The 20,705-nt window shown below is 49.3% G+C and overlaps 1 long non-coding RNA gene, 1 other non-coding gene and 2 pseudogenes across 2 annotated transcripts; 3 read left to right on the forward strand and 1 right to left on the reverse strand.

Annotated features, from left to right (window-relative positions):
• The first annotated feature begins 2,520 nt into the window (after positions 1-2,520).
• On the forward strand, positions 2,521-3,305 carry LOC118987596 (uncharacterized). The gene is made up of 3 exons (XR_005066610.1): positions 2,521-2,534; positions 2,760-2,966; positions 3,218-3,305. It is a non-coding gene; the product is annotated as an uncharacterized LOC118987596 (long non-coding RNA).
• Positions 3,306-3,320: 15 nt separating this feature from the next.
• Positions 3,321-7,182, forward strand: LOC118987594 (patr class I histocompatibility antigen, A-126 alpha chain-like; annotated as a pseudogene).
• A 66-nt stretch (positions 7,183-7,248) lies between these two features.
• On the reverse strand, positions 7,249-7,380 carry LOC118987649 (small nucleolar RNA SNORA51). Its single transcript, XR_005066618.1, has one exon. It is a non-coding gene; the product is annotated as a small nucleolar RNA SNORA51 (small nucleolar RNA).
• Positions 7,381-7,650: 270 nt separating this feature from the next.
• On the forward strand, positions 7,651-8,566 carry LOC118987595 (40S ribosomal protein S2-like; annotated as a pseudogene).
• The last annotated feature ends 12,139 nt before the right edge of the window (positions 8,567-20,705 follow it).

Below are 20,705 nucleotides of genomic sequence, written 5' to 3' on the forward strand. Positions count from 1 at the left end.
TTTCCAGCCCCTTCTTGCCTGTAAGGTCTCTTTTGAGAAATCCGCTGACAGTCTGATGGGTACTCCTTTGTAGGTGACTGTCCCCTTATCTCTTGCTGCTTCTAGGATTCTCTCCTTCATTTTAGTCTTGGCTAATGTAATTATGATGTGCCTTGGTGTGTTCCTTCTTGGGTCCAACTTCTTTGGGACTCTCTGAGCTTCCTGGATTTCCTGGAAGTCTATTTCCTTTGCCAGACTGGGGAAGTTCTCCTTTATTATTTGTTCAAATAAGTTTTCCACTCATGGCTGTTTCTTTCCCCCTTCTGGTACCCCTATAATCCGGATGTTGGAACGTTTAAAGATGTCCTGGAGGTTCCTAAGCCTCTCCTCATTTTTTTGAATTCTCATTTCTTCATTCCTTTCTGGTGGGATGTTTTGTTCTTCCTTCTGGTCCATTCCATTGATTTGAGTCCTAGTTTCCTTTCCATCACTATTGGTTTCCTGTGCATCTCCCTTCATTTCAATTAGTTTAGCCTTCATATGTCCCTCTAATTTGTGACTATGTTCCTCTAATTTATGACTATAATCTACCAGTTCTGTGAGCATCCTGATAAATAGTGTCTTGAATTGTGCTTCTGAGAGGCTGGCAATTTCTTGGTCGCTTAGAGTTATTGGCTCTGGGACTTTGAGTTCTTCTTGCACCATCTTTTGGGCTGTTTGTGCCTGTTCCGTAGCAGGATCAGAGCCCTAAAGTGTTCACTAGAACAGGGCAACTAAGTCGCTGGGTTGTGACGTTGTATGTGGGGGCGGGGTCAAAGAGGGACAATGGCTTCCCTCTGCCCCCTGCCGCCGTGGCCCCCACCGGCGTCACCAGGCCCACGTGCTTCGTTCCACTGCACGCGAGTGTGCCACCGCCGTCAGCCCTCCACCACTGGGTTCGCCCCCCTGGGGCCTGTGTGGTCCGTCTCACTGTGCGCGAATGTGCGACCGCGGTCAGTCTGCCCCACACGCCGACTGGTTCCGGGCTGCCTGCGCCCCTAGGTCGGGGGATCTGTCCTGCCCGACCCAGCTCCGCTGCTGGCTCCGCCTCTGTTACCATCCCCGTTGAACGGTTCGTTGTTGTCAGACTTCCATATAATTCCGTTTTCTGGTCTTTGGGTGTGTCCTAGTTCTCCAGACCTTTGTTGTGTTCAAACTTGGTTGTGGGAGAAGGCACAGTGTTTCCACCTATGCCTCCATCTTGGTGGAAGAGTGCAATGTAATTAAATTTTAATGCAACCATCTTTTATTCATTCAACAATAATTAATTTAATACCTAGAATGTACCAGGAACAGCTTCATGTGCTGAGATATGACTTTGACCTAGACAGCCCAAAGCCCCTATGCTTACTCGTTTCATTCTAGAGGCTTTATATGAGTGACATGGGAGACACTGGAGTTTTATAAGAAATGACACATCCTGGTTTCTCAGCAGGATCACCATTCCTTGTGGGAAAAATCTCCATAGATGGCAGGTGAGGGGGAGACACTAATGACAATCTAGAGTGAGAGGGTGATGGAGACAAAGGGGAGAGAAGGCCTGAGGGGTGACAGAGACAGAATGGCTAGAGAAGCAGAAAGTGAAGAAAAGAAGTGGAGGTAGAGATTCAAAAGCAGTGGACCTCTCAGATTTAAATATGTTGATTTACAAATCTTTAATAAACGTATCTACAGAACCTAGCAGGATGTTCTCTGCATTTGGTATTGTGAACCCTAGAAAGAAGATGCCTACTAAGATGGGCTCCTGATGGCTAACTGGGCTAAAATTTTAAACAAACAAAACAAAACAGACCCCAGAACAGAGCCTAGCAGCCATTTCTACCCAGGGGCCTCTCAAGCAAACTACATTTCAGGGAGAGGCCTGTTTGAATAGCCTGCTTCTGCACAGATCTCTAACCCAACAGCAGTGGCTTTATTCAGATCAATCAGGAGCGACTTTTGGACAAATCAACTTGCGTTGTTTGGAGTCTTCATTTGCATGTTGAGAAAAACAGTCATGGGGACAAGGAGCAGGGACTTCTGTCCAAATAAGCCACTTCCCCTGGGCTTTGAGTCTCGCTCTGGCTGGTGTGGCTTAGTTGATGGGAGCATCCTCACAGTCCTTTGAAAGGTCGCCTGTTTCATCCCTGTTTAGGGCACATACTCAGGTTGCGCGTTGGATCCTGGGGTGCGTAAGAAAAGGCAACCAGTCGACATTTCTCTCTTCCTCCCTCTCTGCACAATGAAAAATTGTCCTCGGGTGAAGAATAAGAAAAAAAAAAAAGAAAGAAAAAAAAGGCTGAGTCTCTCTCTCTCTCTCTCTCAACCTGTGCGGCGTCCTCCTTCCGGGATACTCCTGACGCTGCCCCAACAGTCACTCAGAATGCTGTCTGGTTTCCAGAGAAGCCAAGCAGCACACGTACCACGCTTCCGCGGACCCACCAGAACCCGAGAAGCCCCAGAGCTCGAGGATGCGGTGCGGTTGTGAGGTCCCCAATCGTCCTACTGTTCTTCGAGACCCTGGCGGACCTGGGCTGGTGAGTGCGGAGTAGGGAGGGAAGGGCCTCTGCGGGGGAGGAGCGAGGGGACCCAGAGGCAGGTGCGTTTCCAGGATCCCCAGCCCAGATACCTGACCCCACCCCACTCCCTCTTTGGCCACGCCCCGTCGCGACCCCGACCCTCTACCTCAGACCCGAGGGTTTCTCGGGCGGGGACCGGCGCCTGGAGGAGGGTCACGGGTCTCAGCCCCTCCCCGCCCCCAGGTCCCCACACCCTGAGATATTTCTACACCGCCATGTCCTGGCCCGACCCCCGGGATGGAGCCACGGGCGCGGTGAATGGAACAGCGGTGGGTGGAGCAGGACGATCCGCAGTATTGGGACGTAGAGACGGGGAATGTTAAGGAAACCGCACAGATTTCCGAGTGAACATGAACAAACTGCGCTCTCTCTACAACCAGAGCGAGGACGGTAAGCGCGCGGGTCCGGGTCCCGGGACAACCCCTATCCCTATCAGGACAACCCCTATCCCCATCGACAGGCTGGGATCGCCCGAGCTTTACCCCGAGGCTGCTGGACTTGCCGGACCCCCTGGGAGGAGCCCGGGGTACTTTGAAGGGTTACATTTTCGGTTTAGGTTTGATCCCCTGGGCCAGGGCAGGGGCGGGGTTGGCCTGGGGCGAGGCCAAGTGTGTGGGACTGACCTCTGGGGGCGGGGCCAGAGCCTCATACCTTCCAGTGGACGTATGGCTGCGAAATGGAGTCAGATGGCAGCTTTCTCCACGGTTATGACCAGTTTGNCAGAGAAGCCAAGCAGCACACGTACCACGCTTCCGCGGACCCACCAGAACCCGAGAAGCCCCAGAGCTCGAGGATGCGGTGCGGTCATGAGGTCCCCAATCGTCCTACTGTTCTTCGAGACCCTGGCGCTGACCCGGACCTGGGCTGGTGAGTACGGAGTAGGGAGGGAAGGGCCTCTGCGGGGGAGGAGCGAGGGGACCCGGAGGCAGGTGCGTTTCCAGGATCCCCAGCCCAGATACCTGACCCCACCCCACTCCCTCTTCGGCCACGCCCTGTCGCGACCCAGACCCTCTACTTCAGACCCGAGGGTTTCTCGGCCGGGGACGGCGCCCGGAGGAGGGTCACGGGTCTCAGCCCCTCCCCGCCCCCAGGTCCCCACACCCTGAGATATTTCTACACCGCCATGTCCTGGCCCGACCCCCGGGATGGAGCCACGGGCGCGGTGAATGGAACAGCGGTGGGTGGAGCAGGACGATCCGCAGTATTGGGACGTAGAGACGGGGAATGTTAAGGAAACCGCACAGATTTCCGAGTGAACATGAACAAACTGCGCTCTCTCTACAACCAGAGGGAGGACGGTAAGCGCGCGGGTCCGGGTCCCGGGACAACCCCTATCCCTATCGGGACAACCCCTATCCCCATCGACAGGCTGGGATCGCCCGAGCTTTACCCCGAGGCTGCTGGACTTGCCGGACCCCCTGGGAGGAGCCCGGGGTACTTCGAAGGGTTACATTTTCGGTTTAGGTTTGATCCCCTGGGCCAGGGCAGGGGCGGGGTTGGCCAGGGGCGGGGCCAAGTGTGTGGGACTGACCTCTGGGGGCGGGGCCAGAGCCTCATACCTTCCAGTGGACGTATGGCTGCGAAATGGAGTCAGATGGCAGCTTTCTCCACGGTTATGACCAGTTTGCGTACAATGGCGCCGACTATATCACTTTGAACGAGGACCTGAGCTTTTGGATCGCGGCCGATGTGGTGGCTCAGATCTCCCTGCGCAAATATGAAGATGTGGATGAAGCGAGGTTCAGAGGAACTACTTGGAGAGGGAGTGCATAAAGTGGCTCAGCAGATACTTAGAAAAAGGGAAGGAGAGTCTGCAGCGTTCAGGTACCTGTGGCAGAGGGCCACTCTCCTCTCCCCTCGGGCTGGGCAGCTACTAAGAGGAGAGAGGAAATGGGATCATACTAGAATAAGGCCCTCCTGTGGATGAGGAGACTGAAGATCCAGTACCAGAGAGTGACTCCCACCCTTTTCTCAGGGACAGTTAGGGGTCAGTATGGTCTCTGGAGATGGAGGGGGAGACCAACCCTGAAATAACTGATCAGTGCATACCTTAGACCAGGGATGTCAAACTCATTTTGGGGGGTGGGGTGGATGGGGCACCACATCAGCCTTGAGGTTGCCTTCAAAGGGCTGAATGTAATTTTAGAACTATATAAATGTAACTGCTCCTTAACTAGGGGCAGGGAGCCTGGTGCTGCCGCAGGGTAGAAACAAGGCGCTGGGCGGGATAAAATAAGATGGAAGGCCAGATTCTGCCTGGAAGCCTTGTGTTTGCCACCTGGACCTTAGGCCCTAGCAGTGGCTGTGGGGCCCATGGGAGAACTAACTTTCTCTCAGACCTTGTTTGCTGTCCCACACCCACTTTGTCTGAGGTATGACCCTGGATTTTCCCAGTCCTTTGGCCTCCATGGAGGTCTGAACCAGAATTCAATTATCTCCTTTCAGAGGCCTGCCTTCTACCCTGGGCTGTATCATTCTGATTCTAGAACTTTCCAAACACTAGGGGATCATCCCAGATGCCTTATGTCCAGGCTGGTATCTGGGTTTTGTGTTACTTTCCCTCACCCCAGTTGTCATGTCCGTTCTCAGGATGGTCACATGAGTGCTGCTGGAGTGGCCCATGATGGATGAAAAATTCCTGAATTTTCTGCTTCTCCTTAGACTCTCCAGAGACACAAGTGACCCGCCACCCCACCTCTGATTGGGAGGCCACCCTGAGGTGCTGGGCCTGGGGCTTCTACCCTGTGGACATCACCCTGACCTGGCAGAGCGGGATGGGGAGGACCAGACCCAGGACATGGAGCTCGTGGAGATCAGGCCTGCAGGGGACAGGGCCTTCCAGACATGGACAGCGGTGGTGGTACCGCCCGGGGAGGAGCAGAGATACACGGGCCACGTGCGGCACCAGGGGCTGCGTGAGCCCCTGATGCTGAGATGGGGTGAGGAGGGGCCTCTGGGGACTTCAGCGGGGTTAGGGCAGGACCTGGGGGGCAGGGCCCTCACCTGCCTGTCCCTTTGCAGAGCCTCCTCCTCAGGCCAACACCATCATCATCTTGGGTGTCCTCGGTGGCCTGGTCCTGCTTGGAGCTGTGGTGGCTGGAGCTATGATGTGGGGGAGGAGGCGCTCAGGTAGGGGCGGGTGGGGTCTGATTTCTTGTCCCACTGGGGATATCAAGCCCAGGTAGAAGTGTGTCCCACTTCATTAATGAGAAGTACCATCCACACATGTGTACTTGCCTAGTCTGGGGCCCTATTTGCTAACATGTACTGCTTAGTAAGGCATGTGTGAAAATGAAAGACAAACTTACCATCTTAATGAACCTGGTGGTGGGGACCTGGTTCCCAGCAGTCACAGGTCAGAAGGGAGGTCCCTGCTGAGGACAAACCTCCAGGAGCGTGGTTGGTCCCATTCCTGCACATGTTCTTTCTAGAGGTTTCCCGTACCTGCCCTGGGTCTGTTTGTAGTCAGAATTCTAGAAACTTCCCTGGGATTCAGCACTAGGGCTTCCTTTAGGACCTCATGGCTCTGCCTCCTCCCTGGTGTCTCATAGGATGCTTTCTTCCCACATGTGGAAAAGGAAGGGGCTATGCTCAGGCTGACAGTGAGTATGGAGGGGGGACCCCTGAGACCCTGTGTCAGTGCAGACTGGAGCCCATGGGGGACCTCCCCCTCCCCCAATAGTTCCTCCTTTAGTCTCCTCTCCTGGGGCCCTGACCATGTCCTGTTTTGTGCCACCCAGGCAGTGACAGTGCCCAGGGCTCAGATGTGTCTCTCATGGCTTGTAAAGGTGAGGCCCTGATGTAAGGAGGGGTTGGGGCCGAGGGGATGGAACTGGGTAATGGGGACTCTCTGGGACATTTTGAGCATGAGGTAGACATTTGAAAATGTCACCACTTAAAGCAACTGACCTAAATTTGTTCATGGTTATTTTTTTCTACAGCGTGAGACAGCTGCCCTGTCTAGGAATGAGTGATGGAAGGTGAGAGGTTTTCTTAGGCTCCACCAAGAAAGAAATGCCAATCAGCCATAAAATAGGCAATAAAGAGCTTTATTGGGGTTTGCGCACCCGGGTGAGATTCCACAGTCTGCAGGATGAGGCCGTGGAAGTCACGCCCGAGCAGGGAATGTAGTGGGGTTTTATTTTTGTTGGCTCCTGATGGGAGCTGGGGATTGTGCCCTCTGAACAAAGAAGCAGTACAGCATCGGTGGTCTCTTCCTTGGATTCGGGTTACTGTGAGGATGTCCGTCTTGACAAAGTCCAGCCGGAGCTTCCTCCTATCCCCGCCCACCCTAACAGAAGGTTCTTCACAAACATACATCTGCCAACCCCTGTTTGTGACTTCAGGGACATCTCATTTCTCTTTCTGCAAAGAGCATCTGAATGTCTGCATTCCCATCAGCATCACTGAGGAGGTAGGAGGCTGGCCAACCCCTCCCACCATGCCCATCCACACATTTTCCATGTGGGAGGCGGGGCTTGCCCTCCCCTCCCTATCTGCTTCCTAGTGCCCTGCTGAGCTGCAACTTCTTACTCCCTTATTGAAATAAGACTCTGGATATGAATTTGTTTTTTCACTTTCTGCCATTAAAGGCAGATGGAGCTCAGCCAGACTGGGAATCACTATGGTCAGTGACAGAGCTGACCATAGGTAAGGAATGTTTTTTCCCCCCCCATGTCCCCCGCTTCACAGTACAGAGCAGGCAGAGGATCTGGGCCGAGGTGTGTATGGGGTGGGTTTACTCTACCTCCTCTTTCTGCGCAGGCAGTGTGAGAACACAGCCTGCGGTAAGCACCGGGGGGCCCTAAGGAAGGGTTTTAAATCCATATTTAAAGGTGTTTTGCATTTTTTGTAGGAAGAAAAATTTATTAAGATATAATGTTGGGAGTTACCATGGGGTAGAGTCAGGTGGAAGATTTAGGAAGTGGGCCGTGTCAGCATAATAAAATCTCTGCTTGCTCTCTGAAACTGTTCCCCAGGTGTATTCCAAGAAATACATCTGTGGAACAGCAAACACTGGAACCCGAATTTTTCATTTCCAATTTTTCATTTACATATAAAGTAGTATATGGAAGGAACACCAAATGGCGGATGGCGGATGATGCCGGTGCTGCGGGAGGGCCGGGAGGCCCTGGGGGCCCCGGAATGGGAGGCCGCGGCGGCTTCCGAGGCGGATATGGCAGTAGCATCCGGGGGCGGAGGTTGCGGCCCTGGTCGGGGTCGGGGCCGAGGCTGTGGAGCTCGTGGAGGCAAGGCCGAGGATAAGGAGTGGATCCCCGTCACCAAGTTGGGCTGCCTGGTCAAAGACATGAAAATCAAGTCCCTGGAGGAAATCTCTTTTCTCTGCCCATGAAGGAATCTGAGATCATTGACTTTTTCTGGGGGGCATCCCTCAAGGACGAGGTTTTGAAGATTATGCCCATGCAAAAGCAGACACGTGCAGGCCAGAGGACCCGATTCAAGGCATTTGTCGCCATTGGGGACTACAATGGACATGTTGGTCTGAGTGTTAAGTGCTCAAAGGAAGTAGCCACTGCCATCCGTGGGCCCATAATCTTGGCCAAGCTCTCCATTGTCCCTGTGTGGCGAGGCTACTGGGGGAACAAGATTGGCAAACCCCACACTGTCCCTTGTAAGGTGACGGGGCTCTGTGGCTCTGTGCTGGTATGCCTAATCCCTGCACCCAGAGGCACTGTGCCCAAAAAGCTGCTGCTGATGGCTGGTATTGACGACTGCTACACCTCAGCCAGGGGCTGCACTGCTACCCTGGACAACTTTGCCAAGGCCACCTTTGATGCCATCTCTAAGACCTACAGCTATCTCACACCTGACCTCTGGAAAGAGACTGTGTTCACCAAGTCTCCCTACCAGGACTTCACCGACCATCTGGTAAAGATCCACACCAGAGTTACTGTGTAGAGGACCCAGGCTCCAGCTGTGGCCACCACATAATTTTTGTACAAGGAAAATAAAGTGAATTGAGCCTGTTAAAAAAATAATAAAGTAGTATATGTATAATATTGGGGTCTAATGCTATTTTGGGGAAAGCCATGGAACAGGCTCTAGGACACAGCCAGGAACAGCCCAGAGCCCAGCCTGGGTTGGGTCCCACACAGGTACTGCTGCCCTGGTGCTGGGCACAGATGTCACCGCTCACCCCACTGACCCCTGAAGGCAGAACCTGGTCCCTGTGGCTAGGACTGCTGTCTCTGCTGTTCTAGCACCTGGACACTTAACTGCCACTCCTGCCACCCTTGCCAAATGTACTCTGTGTAGTCGCAGCCCCTCTGTGTCTCCACATCCTGAGTCAGAGTCTGGCATGTGGAGTCCATGAGTCCAGAGTCCAGCGTCCACCTGACTGGTGAAGCCTCGTGCTGTGTCCAGATGCACGAATGTTGGAAGACACGGGTTTCCCTCTTTTATGGACGGGCATGGTCTCTGCCTCCGACCAAGACTTCAAATGTGGAATTCTTTCCATGTAGGAGGAAGTTCAGGTGCTGGGGTGAGGGATTACAAAAAAAAAAGACTAATTTCAATTGTTGGAGCAAAGATCTGAGACTAAAATTTGATACTTTGCAGGCACTCAGGTTTTGCTCAATGAACATATGTGACTAATAAATGCTGTGTTTCTACTCATTCTCTTGATTTTGTTACTAGGATCCAACATTTCTCTACTGCAGTTTATACTCTCAGATAAGCGGGTGGCATGTGGGATGGTGAAATGATTATTCAGAACGTCTTCTCTCTGCCTTTGTCTCTTAGTGGGTTAGAATACCAAAGTCTGGAAGACTTCAGTGGATGTGTGTGTGCACTGGTGTCTTTTTTTAAGATTTTATTTATTTTTAGGTGGGAAGGGAAGGAGAAAGAGGGAAAGATACCTCAGTGTATAGTTGCTTATCATGTGCCCCCCAACTAGGGGCCTGGCTTGCAACACAGACACGTACCCTGACTAGGAATCGAACCAGCAACCCTTTGGTTTACAGGCCTGCACTCATCAGCCAGGGCTGATGTCTTGTAATATTCGTATTTATATTTTCTTGTACACAGAAATATTTCTGGAGAGACAATCTCTAACAATGGTCACTTTTTATTGGACTGTTGCAAAGGACTAAAACCCAAAAACCAAAACCCCTTTCTTGTTTCCTAGTTTTGACGGAGCTCCACTGAAAGTCTGAACCAAGATCAGCTGATATTGGACCTGAGAACAGGCCATGAATGCTTATATTTGCTGATCTTGTGCTCTGGCATGCAATGAAGTAGAGGCTTTTTCACTTACTCTAAGTTTTACTTTGTGGAATGGTGAGGGATGTTTTCCTTTACCCAACCAGTTCTCTGGTCCTCTTAACACCCGCTGGGTATCCTGCAGTCAGAATTCTGCCACTGCCTGGAACCCACAAGGTGAGGGCTCCACCCTACAAGATTGTCCTCAAGATAACATGCAAGTCATAGTTTTAGGTAACATGTTACCTGCACTTCTGTCTGACCTGGCTACTAAGTTGGGGATCTCCCCGCCAACCCACTGCACAAGTTTAATAATTTGGTAGAACAATTCAACTTGGAAAATGCTGTGTTACTCTTATAGTTTATTATAAATGATACAAGTGAGCAGCCAGATGAAGAGGGACGTGGGATGAGGAAGGGAAGGGTCTCAGTGCAGGAGCCTCTGTCACCGTAAAGTTGGAAAGTCACCCCCTTCCATTCCAGCATATGCATGTGTTCGCTACTTCAGAAGCTTTCTGAACCACATTAAGAATTCTTTATTGAAGTTTCACTAGGTACCTGCGATTGATTAAATGATTTGCCATTGGCAATTGAAATAGAACTCCAGCTTCTCTCCCTAGAGGTTGGAAGTGAGGCTGAAAGTTCCAACTTGGTGGATAAGCTTAGCCTTTCTGTGGACCAGCCCCCATCCCCAAACTGCCCAGGACCCTTGGCCAAGTGCCATCTCATTAGCATCCTTGTCACTCAGGAGGTTCCAAGGGTTTCGAGGGTGCCAGGAACCAGGAACAAAGATTTTGTATTAGACCACAGGTCTTTGACCGCAGATTCTTTGTAATGAAAGTGTTCTAATTGTTTACAGATGCTGGCACATTCCTGGAGTCCCACTGAGTCATTAACATGTAGTCCAGTCCCTCCTCCTCTTACATGAAAATACCTCTCAGGGCCTGGCCCCTCAGGTCTGTAGGCTCAATTCGATCTTGTCAGGATTCAAAAGATCTCAGCTACATATGACTTCATCCTTTCTAGCATCTGCTGTAATTGAACTAAGACATGTCTTGCTCACACCCCTTTGAGGTGATAACGTAATATTGGATTTTCTGATTCATTCATTCCCTTACCTACAGCTATTTTTCCTCTTCCCCGTGTGTGCTACACTTTCCACCCTTGGAAGGGACATGAGCTTTGGCTGCTGACCTGGTCTAGACCACCGGCAGCAGGGCCCGTTTAGCACATGTCTTCCCCTCAGTCCACTCCTGTGCAGAGAGGAGGGTCCCCAGAGCAGGACAAGTAGGCATTTGGCCACCAGGGATAGAGTTGTGATCACTGTCAGCCCCTTGGGAATCAGCCACAAGGTGAACAACACAATTACATTCTTGCTCAGGAACCATCCCTGTTCCTGGCCTTGGGAGTTGTAGCCCCTACTGAGGCTACAGAGTTGGGGAAGGAAGGAAAGGAGAAAGAAAGGGAGAAAGGGAAGGTGAACTGTAGTCATTCCAATGTCCTCCCCACCTGGGATGAACTGTGTAGTCATATCTGCATCCTTCCACTCCAGACCCACCAGGGAAGAAAGAGGAAACTGCCCAGTGAGGACACCCTTATAGCCCCTCTCGGGTGACCGTGAGCCCACACTCATTCAGGAATATCAGCAGCCTGCTGCCTCTCCAGCCCTGGGACACTGTTCAGACAACCAACATTTCCATGGCCCAAGCCAGTTTTCCACCAAACTATTACTTTGAGGACACCTCTCTGTCCATATCAAATCATTATGGCCTGCAAAGGATGTTTTCTGGTTTGAAGCAATGTAACCCAGCTGTCTAACTTGGTGCAGTGTCTGCTGTTTGGGTCCTTATACAGCTTCTGAGCATTTGTATGGACACTGGATAAGCCAAGGTGAGGTCACAGTCAGTGTCTATTCCTGTCAAGACCAATTTCTAGCTGCCACACTGCATTTACCAGCATCAGTCTGACTTGCCAGCCGTGTCCAAGGTCTTCCCACCACGGCATCCGCTCCCTAGACATCTGCAGTGTCTCTTTCGTTGGCAGACAGAACAATTATATTTTGTATTCTGTGCCTTGGAAGTTGCAAGGTTAATATATCTAGACTTGGCCCATCTTGTGAAGCCAGGTGGCCGGCTCAAGTGAGGACAGCAGAATGTTCACTTATTAGTTCTGATTGCCTTCCAAACCTGGAGTGTATTATATTGATGGGCATTGACATGTACTGCCTTCAGTGCACCCTCATGTCCCAGTAGTGATTTCAAGAGGACAGTGCACATGTGGGTGTTGCTTTAAAAGGCCAGGTTTCCACTGCTGTTCTGCCCAACCACATGGCCAATACCTGTGAACTGGCAAAAACCAAACCACAAGGACTTTTATCTTTGTTCGATTCTTCCATTGCTGCTAGGAAAATGGTATGCACTTAAGCTCACTGGCCTGGGCTGTTTTTACCTTCCTTGGTCAGAGCAGCAGCTTTCTAAACACTATATTGTCCATTCACCTTGCAACTGCCATTTATAAACCAAGCAGCTTTTTGTTGGTCAGTTGACAATGTTTATAGGACACTGTCCAAGTGACAATAGGATCCAGCAGCTTCTCACGCTGTTCCAAAGTCAGTCCCAGGGGAGAAGAGGCTTCTTGCTCCTGAGTGTACCCCCCTGCATTCACTTCCCTGGGTTCATGATCCTGTATAAGCCATTTCCACTTTTTTATGGAACTCTTCTGGGAATTGTCCTCCACGTGCAAGTGTTTGTCCAACATTTTCCAAGACATCCCGTGTTTCTCAGGTTTCAAGATTGTTTTGTGTCCTTTGGTCATAGGAATAATTTCAATTAATGTCCAATAGCAAGCTAGCCACTGCCTAGGTGAAGTCCCACTAGTCATCCTGAGAGGTGCTCTGAGACTTTGCCTTGTGTGTGGCCACTGCTGCACATGGGCCACGGTGCAGAGGTGGTGTCTGCACTGCCCTGCAGCTCCTTCATATACCGGCTGCATCCCATTTAGCACATCCAGTTCACACGACTTCAAGGTAGGTTTGTGGATCTGCCCTACATCACTAGGGAGGGAAGTGCTCCTTTGTCAGACAGGATGTCCTTTTGTTACCGAGCAGAGGTCCAAGTAGGGGGCAATATTTGACCCACCCAGGGATGCCAAAAACTGCTACAGAACAACAGGGGCCCCTCCCAAGGATGGTATACTAATACCTACTGGGCTCATCTGTCCGCTGCCAGAGGAAAGACATCTCTCAATGCCAGAGATTTGTGAAAAGAAAAGATTTATTTAAAGCTATTCAGACAAAGTAGTGACCCAATGCCCCCATAAAAATATCAAAGTCCTTTAGGGTATACACCTACACACACAGCGCTGCCTTCTCCCCCTGTCCTAACTCAGGGTACCATATCTCAGGAAAAGAAGCACACGTCCGTGTTTCAGGCTGCTGGCACCGTCAGCTGTGTTGCCATCCAGGCAGGATCTCCAATTAATCCAAAGTCATGCGCCACCTTCTCATGGTCCACTGGCAAGAGTTCTTTGTACCCATTTTTCCAGGCAAAGTCTCTCCTGCTTCCCAGGCCACGTGTCCAAAGGGAGCACCCAAAAGCCGTGTGGACCTCTTCTATCAGAGCTGCAGGGGTCCGCACTCTGCCAAAAGCACTTCTTTACCTGGGCAAGAGAGGGTGCTGCACTCCCCCCAAAACCACATGGCTCTCCCTCCAATGGCTGTCATGTCTGTGTTTAAATCCCCACACCAGTCCTCCCTTGCAGTCCCATTTCCAACTCCTCCTTCAGTCAGTTACACCTGCCAGGACTCCCGTATTATTACAAGTTTACTGGGCTGCCACGGTGAGACTGGGCAGGTGTGGCCTCATGGCGTGGAGCCAATCAACTCCAAGCTCTCAGGCAGGTGCTGTAACTCAGGGGACCTGCCCCTCCTTATGTCTTGGGTGGAAGTCACTTCCTTCTCCCTGGCTCAAAGCAGGGCCACAGCTATTTAACATATCTATGAAACCAGTTAAAGGTTATAGATACCTTTAAATGACCACTCCAAAGGTTAGCTGCCAAAGTGTTGCTATGCAAAACAGCTCTCAATGGCCTTGCTCCATTTGTCCCTTCCCCCTGGGGGTGGTGGTGAGGACAACTTAATATTTCCTGGAAACCTTGAGTTCTGGACCCCATTCCAAATTCTTTTTTTAGCCCCCCCCCTCCCCCACACTGCGCCCTGTTACACTTTCTCATTAACATTCAGGGAAGGGAGACACAACCGCTTAAAGCTGATTAAATTAAACACTCCAACTTTCATTTTGATTTTCACCTCATCCTTTCAAATCTTTTGAATATTCTCTCAATCTAACTAGCCCACATTCGAGTTTCACCAACAGATTTTGGTACCATAGGTGCTGGGTTCCTGTGTAAAGGAGCCAGTCTAGACCATGTGCCCTAGACAACTCACCCACTCTTGTGTATACAAGGCATTGGGTCCCCAGCTGGGGATTGAGTCAACTCTGGCTGTTAGTCAATCTTTACCTTGATTAATCTGTCAAACTATGGGTTTCCCCAAGTGACTGCAGCTCAGATTTCCCACTGAGATCTTTACCTTTCTGCTTTTTAAATTCTTTTAAACTGGGGTAAATATACCCATCTTGTTTGGGGCCCTTTAATTTTGGGGGTTCCTTTAATCCACCCAACCTTCACTTGTGCTATATATAAGAACTTTGCTTTAATTTATTTTTATTTAATGTTTATTTTATTCTGTTTTCTTTTTAAACAAATAAACAAAAGACTCTTGCATTAAGAATACAAACAGTAACTTTCAGGAAAGAAATAGTGATGCCTCAGCCTTTCCTGCTGCAGAAAATGCATGTTTTACAGATGATTAAGGCTAACCTGACCTGCACACCCAAGGCAGATCAGGATCGATTCAAATTGTTATCTTTATTTCTCTAGGCTAGGCCCTTGGGATTACATTGGGATACTGGGAATGTCCCCTGCGGACACAAAGGAGTCACATGCTAAACCCTACAAGCTCAGGAGAGGCCTTTGTGATGACCTTACAAACTCAGAGACCTAAAGAAGCCACATATTGATAGGGGACTCAAGAGTTGGAAAATTTGACTTCTGGCCAAGATGGAGGCATAGGTGGAAACACTGTGCCTCCTCGCACAACCAAGTTTAAAGATGACAACGTTTTAGTAACAAAAATGCAGCCAAAACACAGAAAATTGAACTGTACAAAAGTCCAACAACAACGAACCATTTAGCCAGACCGGTAAGAGGGGTGGAGTCAGTGGCGGAGCAGGGTCGGGCAGGAAAGAGTGCAAACTGCAGCTGGCGGACCCAGTGAGGGCGCAAGGTGGTTGGTTGACCACGGTCACACATTTGTGCACAGATAAACCAAGCGAAGGAGGGAGCAGTGAGACAGACCATTCATGCTAGGGCCCCAGCGATGGGAATTAGAGCCTGAAAGCACCAATTGGAAAGACTTTGGGGGTTGAGGTGCTGGGAGAAGCTCCCAGGCTCACAGAGAGTTCATTGGAGAGGCCCACAGGGTCCTGGAGGGTACACAAGCCCACACACCCGGGAACCAGCACCAGAAGGGCTCAATTTCCTTGTGGGAAGTGGCAGAGGGGACAAAAATCTGAGAGAGAGCAGAACAAATGACACTGACCTTCTCTGACCCTGCCCCCACATACAACATCACAACCCAGCGACTGGGTCACCCCACCCTGGTGAACACCCTGGTGAACACCTAAGGCTCTGCCCCTCATACATAACAGGCATGACCTGACCAAAAAATTATGGCTCAAGAAGAACACTTCAAAGCCCCAGAGCCAATAAATCTAAGTGAGCAAGAGATAGCTAACCTTTCAGATACACAGTTCAAAATACTGGTGATCAGGATGCTCACAGAACTGGTTGATTTTAGCCACAAATTAGAGGAACATATGAAGGCTAAACTAATGAAGTTTAGGGAAATGCATAGGAAACCAACAGTGATGGAAAGGAAACTGGGACTCAAATCAATGGAGTGGACCAGAAGGAAGAAAAAAGTGACAAATAGAAAACAATGAAGAAAAAATAATTCAAAAAATTGAGGAGAGGCTTAGGAACCTCCAGGACATCTTTAAACATTCCAACATTCAAATTATAGGGGTACCAGAAGGGGAAGAGGAAGAGCAACAAGTGGAAAACATATTTGAACAAATAATAAAGGAGAACTTCCCCAATCTGGCAAAAGAAATAGACTTCCAGGAAATCCAGGAAGCTCAGAGAGTCCCAAAGAAGTTGGACTCAAGAGGGAACGCACCAAGGCACATCATAATTACATTAGCCAAGATGAAAATGAAGGAGAGAATCCTAGAAGCAGAAAGAAATAATGGGACAGTCACCTACAAAGGACTTCCCATCAGACTGTCAGCTGATTTCCCAAAAGAGACCTTACAGGAAAGAAGGGGCTGGAAAGAAGTATTCCAAGTCATGAAATCCAAAGACCTACAGCCAAGATTGCTTTATCCAGCAAAACTTTCATTTAGAATGGAAGGACAGATAAAGTGCTTCTCAGATAAGGTCAAGTTCAAGGAGTTCATCATCACCAAGCCCTTATTATATGAAATGTTAAAGGAACTTATCTAAGAAAAAGAAGATACAAAATATGAACAGTGAAAGGACAGCAAACTCACAGTTATTAACAACCACACCTAAAACAAAAGCAAACTAAGAGGACAGCTAGATCAGGAGCAAAACCATAAAAATGGAAATCACATGGAGGGTTAGCAACAGGGGAGTGGGAGGAGGAGAAGGGGGGAGAAGGTAGAGAATAAGTAGCATAGACGGTAAGTAGAAAATAGATAGGGGGAGGGCAAGAATAGTAGGGGAAATATAGAATCTAAAGAACTTGTGACACATGGTCATAAAAGGGGGGACTGGTGGGGGAGGGATGTGCAGGGTGGAGGGGAATGAAGGAGGGGATGGGACAACTTTAATGGCATAATCAATAGAATATATTTTTTAAAAAGAGTTGGAGATTTTTAGGTAAATAGTTAATAAGTGTAGTAGGTAGTACATATCTTGAAGCCATTGTTTCAGGAACTCCAGAAAGTTCCTGGCTCACCACTGTGGCTCACCACTCGGAGAGACAGTCCACTGTCTGGGGCGCAGCTGGATACATCTGAGCCATTGTGTTCCAGGGGCAGACAGATGACTGCCTGCCCAGGGACAGCTGACTGAACGCTGCAGTTTATGAATCTAATTTTCCCTGAATTCAAAACCCCTCACCACATTTTGTTCTCTGTTATTAAAGGGCTGGCTTGGAAGGAAATGTAAGATGGTCTGTTAGGGTATAAATTCACTGCCTTTTCAGATCGCTGTGCACCTGAATAAAGTGGCCATAAAGATTCAATCCCTGTCTCTCCTTATCGGGTCTGATACATGACAGGCAGCATGAATTCTGGCTTTTCCAGTGTCAATACAATGGCCTGAAATTAAAACTTTCTAAGTAAATGCAATTCATGGCAGGTAGTCGTGTCCTATTGTTACAGAGCAGAGGTCCAAGGGGGGGCAATATTTGGCCCAGCCAGGGATGCCAAAAACTGTTAAAGAACAGATACACGGGCCCGGACTCCAGAGGATGGTATACTAATACCATCCAAACCCCCCTACTGGGCCCTGATCTCAGTCGCCAATTGGAAAGACATCTCTCAATGCCAGAGATTTGTGAAAAGGAAACAAAATGTTTATTTAGTGCTATTCAAACCTAACGCCTCCATTAAAATATCAAAATCCTTTAGGGTATACACCCACCCACCCATAAACACACACACACACACACACACACACACACACACACACATACACAGCGCTCCTTTCTCCCTGTCCTAACTCCGGGTACCGTAAATCAGGAAAAGAGCACAGGTCCATTTTTCCAGGCCGCTGGTACCGTCAGCTGTGTTGACGTCCAGGCAGGATCTCCAATTAATCCAAAGTCATGCGGCACCTTCCACGGGCAAGACTTCTTTGTACCAATTTTTCCAGTCAAAGTCTCTCCCGCTTTCCAGGCCACGCAGCCAAAGGGAGCACCCCAAAGCCAGGTGGGCCTCTTCTACCAAAGCTGCAGGGGTCTGCACTCCACCAAAAGCGCATGTCTTTCTTCTTCACCTGGCCGCAGGGATCTCCATTCTGGCAAAGCTGTGTGGTTTTCCCTTTCACCTGGGAAAGAGGGGGTCTACACTCTGCCCCAAACCGCATGGCTCTCTCCCCAATGGCTGCCATGTGCGGGTTTAAATCCCTGAGCCAATCTTCCTCTGTACCCCTATTTCCAACTCCTCCCACAATCAGTTACACCTGCCAATATTTCTGTATTATTACAAATTTACTGGGCTGCCATCGTGAGTCTGGGCAGGTGTGGCCCCATGTCACAGAGCCAATCTTCTCCGAGCTCCCACACAGGTGCTGTAACACGGGGCACCTGTCCCCAAGTTACATCTTGGAGGGAAGTGACTTCATCTCCCTGGCTCCAAGCCTGGCCACAGCCATTTAACATATCCAAATGACCTGCCATAGACTATAGATATGTTAAGTGACCATGCCATGGATTAGCTGCAAGGCTGTGGCTGTACAAACAGTCCTGCATGTTCCTGCTCCAAGTGTCCCTTCCCCCAACTCACACCTGTGGGGGGAAGGGGTGCGGACATCTTATATGTCTCTCCAATATTCCTATACACTTTGAGTTCTGGACACCATTTCAAATCTTTTTTGCCCCTCCCCCTTGGCTGCACCCTGTATCAATATGCTAGAATCTTCCTAACAAAAGTCAATCTTTACCTTAATTGAGCTTGTCTTTTTGCATCTATGATAACACACTTTGGAATGTCAGGGTAACTTCCCTTTTTCCAAACCCCTCACACAACCGCTGTACCAGAGCAGAGGCCACAAGTCCCCTCATTGCTATTGGTATTGCGTTAATTGTTGACTGTTAACTATCCTGTACCTACCAATGTAAATGAAATATGTGTTTATTTTTTACTTTTTATCCATTCCCAAAGGTTTCCCTTCCCCGCCCCCACCCCCACCTTGCTTTCTCCTGCTTCCCTAATCTATCACCAATGAATTTCATGTAACTCCCTTATGCCCTCTTTTTATTAGGTAGGATAGATAGGAAACAAAGGTGGGGAGGAGGAGGGATACAAGTTCCACACACTGTCACAGCAGTTCTTAAAATTCTATGTATCTTTTCTACTACCTGGGAAAGAAAGCCTTGGAAACTGTGCTTTCATCCCAGGATCTGAAAGGCCTGAATACCTTTGGGTAAACACACCCCCATCCTGGAAAGCTAGCACCACCCTTACCAGCCCATCAATATGTAACTTCTTCACCCTCCCCCATCCCACCAACTATGTAAGTCCTCAGAACAAAGGCTCTTGCTCTTGCCACTCCTGCCCTTGCCTTTCTCCCCTATCTCAGCAAGGCCCTTGCCTGTTCTCTTCCATGAGAGCATATCACCAATAAACCCTGTTTGCATGATAATAGACTTGCTACGTTGTAATTCTTTATCAGTGAGAAAAACTGTGTTTCTCGTAGTTTCTCCTGCAACATTTTGATTGTAATATATAAAATAAGATGCAAAACTGCCATTTTTTGGAGAATTTTCTCAACCTGTTGAAGTTTTTGTTAGAAATTCATCAGAGACAGAGCCCGGAGGAGCTGGATGATCTGATCCAAGCTAACAGGCTAACAGGCGGGCTGTGCTAACAGGCGGGCTAAGTCTGGACAGACTGCAGCCCTGGGAGGGGGAGGCCACAATGTTTTTTATTTTTTAAAGATTTTATTTATTTTTAGAGAGAGGAGAAGGGAGGGAGATAGAGAGGGAAACATTAATGTGTGGTTGCCTCTTGTGTGGCCTCTACTGGGGACCTGGCTTGCAACCCAAGCATGTGCCCTGACTGGGAATTGAGCTGGTGACCCCTTGGTTCTCAGGCCAGTGCTCCATCCACTGAGTCACACCAGTCAGGGCAAGAATGGGGTTTTTAAATGAAAAAAACAGGGATTTTGAAGGTATAGGGGAGGGGTTAGTCCTATTGTTTTGGGCGTTGCCTCAGGGTTTCAGGATGTGTGTTGGGACAATGGGTTAGGTAGAGGGCTGTGCTTTTTCCAGGTACAGGAAGGTCAGTCTGACCACCAGCCATTATGGCTAGCTCAGATGTCTACTGTGGCAGGCAGAAGAAGAGAGTTTTACTTAGGCCATGGGCTATCAAACGAGTCAGGATAGCTGAGTCATAAGCAGTCTGGCAGGTTGGGAAACTGGCCTGCCCCTTTTGTTTTTCTTCCTGGCAATTGTCAGTTTGACTCAAGTCAACTCATAAAATTGCTTACAGGTTTGGATGTTTTTTATGCTGACACTCCACATGGACTCGTGACAGTGCTGTAGTATTTTACATTAAGCTTATTTTTTGATGTACTCAGTAGTAACCAACATGCCACTGTTTTGATAGGGGACTCAAGAGTAGGAAAATTTTAGTTTTAGATAATAACTACTAAGCTTAATAATCAATGAATGTAAAAGCTATTGTTCCAGGAACTGAAGGTATTACCCACCCTGACTCCAGACGTAAGCAGTTCCACCTTTGTGCCCCAGGACTGCAAACAATCAAGATGCTATCTGAGCCATTGTCCTCCAAGGTGAGACGTCCATCACCCAGGACACAGGTAATGAATCACCAGTGAACAGATGAAAGAATGCTGCAGCTTTTTATCTGATTAAGGTTTTCCTTGAATTACAGACCCTTTACTTACACTTTTTTTCTCTTATAAAAACGGTCAGTTTGAAATGGAGTGTAAGACAGTCTGTGAGGGCACAAACCCGCTGTCTTCCCAGATCACTGGCCATCTGAATAAAGCGCCGATAAAGATTCAATCTCTGTC

Source organism: Sturnira hondurensis, unplaced genomic scaffold (genome assembly GCF_014824575.4).
Source record: "Sturnira hondurensis isolate 20B ecotype Veracruz unplaced genomic scaffold, ASM1482457v3 Scaffold0005309, whole genome shotgun sequence".
NCBI lineage: Eukaryota > Metazoa > Chordata > Mammalia > Chiroptera > Phyllostomidae > Sturnira > Sturnira hondurensis.